Source organism: Ursus arctos, unplaced genomic scaffold (assembly GCF_023065955.2).
Source record: "Ursus arctos isolate Adak ecotype North America unplaced genomic scaffold, UrsArc2.0 scaffold_11, whole genome shotgun sequence".
Classification (NCBI taxonomy): domain Eukaryota; kingdom Metazoa; phylum Chordata; class Mammalia; order Carnivora; family Ursidae; genus Ursus; species Ursus arctos.
In genome coordinates, this window is record NW_026622775.1 from 51,483,461 (window position 1) to 51,489,127 (window position 5,667).

The following is a 5,667-nucleotide window of genomic DNA, read 5'->3' on the forward strand; positions in this document are numbered from 1 at the left end:
TAAGGTTTCAGTCCCGCAGACTATCCTCCCCACCCCCCTTCAGATGCCAGTCACAGGCCCAGGTTGCTGCCTGTGCTTCTGACTGACTGGCTATAAATCAGAAAGTCCCATGATCTCCTCCTCATGTTGCATGAATTTGCTAGAGCAGCTCAGAGAACTCAAAAACATTTCACTCACTAGACACCAGTTTATTATAAAAGGATGTAACCCGGGAACAGCCGAAGAAAGATGTGTGCTGGGAAATGTATGTGGGAAGGGGTCTGGAGCTTCTGTTCCCTCTTCAGGCACCTCCTAGACCTCACATGTTCATTAACCTTCAAGCTCTTTGAACGCTGTCCTTTTGGGGTTTTATGGAGGCTTTAATACATAGTCATGATTGATTGTATCATTGACCAATGGGGATTGATTCTACTTCTAGGCTCTCTCTCCTCCTCAGAAGTCAGGGGGATGGGACTGAAAGTTCTAATCCTCTAATCACAAGGTTGTTTCCTCTGGAGACCAGCCTCCATCCTTAGGTGATCTAGGGGCATTCCAAAAGTCACCTCATTAACATAACAAAAGATACCTTTTCCACTCTAATCACTTAAGAAATTCCCTCGGAAATTCCAAGGGCTTTAGGATCTCTGCACCAGAAATGGAGGTAAAGATTAAATACATATTTCTCATTAGAAGTCACAGTATCACAGTTCTCCACTCTCTAGAGGCTCAACAATCAATTATATTGGATTATAGATCTCATATTTCAACGCACTAAGCTATAGAGGTATGATTACATTTTGGCTTTAGGAAGACATATTTATCAGCAGCAAAGAGGTTGCATCAAGGGAAGTAGTTTTGTGCAGAAGCAAATGAGGAAACTATTATAATAAACCAAGACTTGACCAAAGTCAGAGATTATGGTGATGAGATATTGTGAGGCCAGAATTAAGGCAAAGCCTTAATGAGAAAGGTAAAGCCAATAGGATTTTCTGGCTTGGATATGGCAAGAGGTTATGGGAAGTATCACGAATAATTCTGAGATCTCTTGCTTTTGTAGGCAAGACTGTGGTGTCATTAACCAGGATAAAGCATCTTGGGGATAACAGTACTATGACTCGTTGGCCACCTGCTGTATGTCAGGTTAAGTGCTTCAGAAACATGAGCAATTGGATACATTTGGGGATAGACAAAGGCTGGATTCGCCCATGTGACTATGAAGTAAACGGTACCTTACTGCCGGTTGTAGACTGAAAGTTTATATCTCCTCCGAATTCATCTGTTGCAACCTAATCTCCAGTGCGATGGTATTTGGAGGTGGGAGCTTTGGGGTGTGATTAGGTCATGAGATCAGAGCCCTCATGAATGAGAGTAGTGCCCTTATAAAAGAGACCCCAGGGAGCTCCCTTACTCCTTCCACCATGTAAAGACACAGTGAGTAAGATGGCGTACTATGAACCAGGAAATGGGCCCTCAACAGACACTGGATCTGCCAGTCTTTCTTTTTTTTTTTTAAGATTTATTTATTTTAGAGAGAAAGAGGCAGAAGGAGGGAGAGAGAAACTTAAGCAGACTCCATTCTGGGGGTAGAGTCCAACACGGGACTGTATCTCACAACTCCAAGATCATGACCTGAGCTGAAACCAAGAGTCGGATGCTTAAGGGACTGCGCCACCCAGCTATGCCAGATCTGTCAGTCTTGATCTCAGACTTCCAGCCTCCAGAACTGTGAGAATGTTTGTTTTTTAAGCCACCCAGTCTATGGTATTTTTGTTATAACAGCTAGAAACACTAAGACACTGCCTTTCTGACCATGAACAATTTTATTAAGAAGAATAATATAAAATCACACCTACAAATTTCTAGGACCCTCCCACAGTCTTGGAAAATACCTGAGCAAGTGGAGAAACCTGAAGCCTATGCTTCATTATCCTGGTAAATCCTCCCTTGAATGCCCATTAGATAATGAGTTTGAGGGGCACCTGGCTGGCTCAGTTGGAAGAGCATGCGACTCTCGATCTCAGGGTCATGAGTTTGAGCCCCATGTTGTGCATAGAGATTACTTAAAAAAAAAAAAAAGATAATGAGTTTGAGTTGCTTTCAAGACACCATATGATAGGGCATCTGGGTGGCTCAGTTAGTTGAGTGTCTGCCTTTGGATCAGGTCATGATCCCAGGGTCCTGGGATAGAGTCCCACATTGGGCTTCCTGCTCAGCGGGAGTCTGCATCTCCCTCTGCCCCTCCCCCCACTTGTACTTGTGCTCTCTCTCTCTCTCTCTCACACACACACACACAAATATATAAATAAAATCTTTAAAAAAGGAAAAAAGACACCATATGAAAACATAATTGGAACGTTAGAATTTTGGGTCTATAGATTGAGAGAGATGGCCTTAGGAGTCACATGGTTAAAACTCTGACAGATGGTAAAGTCTCCAAGTGAGAAATGTAGAGCAAGGACAAAGAGGGTCACGTGTGGAGTTCTGAGGTAGCACACGGTTTAGGGAAGATTCATAAAGACACAGCATATTAGTTTCCTACTCTTGCTTTAACAAATTATCACAAATTTAGTGGCTTTAAATAACACACACTTACTCCTTACAGTTCTGCAGGCCAGAAGTTCGAAATCCATTTTATAGGGCTAACATCAAGGGCACAGGGCTAGTTTCTTCTGGACATTCTGAAGAGACGATCATTTCCTTGCCTTTCAGCATGCAGTGGCTGCTTGAGGTCCCTACCTTCTCTTAACACATCACCCCAATGTCTGCTTGCATCATCACCAGGCCTTCTCCTGCTGTAACTCTGACTGCTGCTATATCCCTCATATGAGGACCATTGTGATGATATCTGGCCTATGCGTTAATCCAAAATAATCTCCCTATCTCAAGAACCCTAATTTTTTTTTTTTTTTTTTTTTTTTTTTTTTTGGTAAGTAAGCTTGACATCAAACATGGGGCTTGAACTCATGACCCTGAGATGAAGAGTCACATGCACTCCGGACTGAGCCAGCCAGGCATCCCTCAAGACCCTTAACTGAATCATATCTGCAAACTCTCTTTTCTCACAAAAGGTAATATTCACAGGTTCTGGAGATTGGGACAGGGATAAATTTGGAGGCCATGACTCACCCCCCACACATAGGAACAAAGGAAACTAAAATAGGGCACCTGGGTGGCTCAGTCAGTTAAGCGTCTGCCTTCAGCTCAGGTCATGGTGCCAGAGTCCTGGAATCGAGCCCCATGTCAGGCTCCCTGCTTCTCCCTCTGTCCCTCATCCACTTGTTCTCTCTCTCTCTCAAATAAATAAATAAAATCTTAAAAAAAAAAAAGGAAACTAAAATAGAACGGTAATAAAACAGAACCAAAAAAAAAAAAAAAAACCCAGTAAATGCAAGGAAAGAGGACGCTCAAGGACGTCTGACTTAATGCCTCAGTTAACTGAGTCAACTAGAGGAGCAAGTGGAAATCACTGAGAGAAGGGCATTAGAGTTACTAGTAAAGAGCTTTGCCAGGTTGGTTTCAAGTAGAAACTATATCTCAGCAAATTGAAGAGCAAATGGGAGGAGCACATAAACCCAGGAAGGGTTGACTCAGTTATTTCAGGAAGAAAAGGTGAAAGATTTATTTTAGAAGACAACAAAATCCAGAGAAGTGTTTTGTTGTTTTCAAAGGGAGAACGAGACTTGAGCATGTTTATACCCTTGCAAAGAAGCCAGTGGAGAAAAACAGAAGAGAGAAAGAGAGGCGGAAATGGGGTGCTGAGCAATCAGTGGGGGGCACAGCCAGCTAGTCTCTGTCAGGCCGTATTCCTTCCTCATGAATGAGAAAACTGAGCAATGAATGGCTGAGTGGAGGAAAAATGTCACATCAAGTATAATCACTCACACTGCAGTAAATAATAGTCTCTAGACTCCAGACTCATAGTTTTAGATACTTCCCTTTAAAAAAAAAAAAAAATCCTCCTGATGAGATATTTGCATTCCCATGTCAATTGCAGTACTACTCATAATAGCTAAGACGTGGAAACAACCTGAATGTCCCCTCATGGGTGAATGAGTAAAGACAATGTGGTATATACATACAATGAAATATTTTGAGCCTTAAAATACAAGGAAATTCTGCCATGTGACAACATGGATTAACCGTGAAGACATTATGCTAAGTGAATTAAGTCTGTCGTGGAAGGAGAAATATTACATGATTCCACTTATCAGAGGTATCCAAAATGGAGTCTTTGCTCATGGAAGCAAAGAGAATTGTGGTTGCCAGATGCTGGGCGGAGGGGAAAATAGGGAACTGCTAATTGGCAGGTATCTTTTCAGTTATGCAAGATAAGTAAGTTCTAGAGATCTGCCACACAGCAGTGTGCCTATAGATAAGAGTATCATTTTGTACCCTGAAAACTCTGTAAGAGGGTAGATCTCATGTTGTGTTTTTACCACAATAAAAATTTTCAGAATTCAACATGGTAAATATTCACTGTTTTACACATATACATCATTTTTATGGCATAACTAAAAATATTTTTGTAGAGAAAATTTTAAAGTACATACAAAAACAAGGAGAAATAGGGGCACCTGGGTGGCTCAGTTAGTTAAACATCCAACTCTTGGTTTCCACTCAGGTCATGGTCTCAGAATTGTGACATGGACCTCCATCTTGGGCTTCGCCCATCGCAGGGAGTTGGCTGGAGATTCTCTCCCTCTCCCTCAGCCCCTCCCCCTGTTCACACGCACGTGTGTGCTCTCTCTCTATCTCTAAATTAAATAAATAAACCTGTAAAAAAAATAAAATAAAGATCAAAAGTTGTTAAAATTTTGGTACATATTTTTCTAAATATATACATAATATATTCCTTGTCTGTGTTTTTTTCTTCAACAACATGTGATTATACTCAACAGTATGTTTTGTGATATTTTTCCCCATTTACAATGTTTTTTAAACATTTTTGTTTTAATAAATATAGAGTTTTTAAAAATATAGACATGTTAATGGCTGTCTAACCTATTACTGTATTGCTAAACCATACTTATTTAACTGGTCTTCTATTTACTGGGAATTTAGTTTTGATTTTTAAATACATAACCAGAGCTGGATTAATATCTTTCCTTAAAAAAATTCCTAGACTTAGAATCACTGAGTCAAAGGTCATACATGTTTTTAAGGCATGTGATCATACACATTGCCAAATTGTCCCTCAGAAGGGTGTTTAAAGCAGCTTTTTTCAACACACCAGCTGTGAATGTCTCCCCTTAATAAATGTCATATAGCACGTTATGAAAAGAATAGGTTCTAGAAAGGTATGGTCTTAGTGTGAATCTTAACTCCAAAACTTATTAATGTTTCCCTGCTGTAATCTTGGGCAAGAAATTCAGCTCCTCTGGGTTCAGTTTCCACTTCTACGAAATGAAAATAATAAGTTTCTGGGGATGCCTGGGTGGCTCAGCCAGTTAAGCATCTGCCCTTGCTCAGGTCTTGGGATAGAGTCCCACATCAGGCTCCTTGCTCAGCCGGGAGCCTGCTCCTCCCTCTGCCTCGGCTGCCCACCCCTTGTGCTCTCTCTCTCTCTGCCAAATAAATAAATAAAATATTTAAAATTAAAAAAAAGTTTCCACATCATGAGACCATTGCCGGAGTTAAAAGTGAAAAAGGGGTGCCTGGCTGGCTCAATCAGAAGAGTGTAAGACTGCT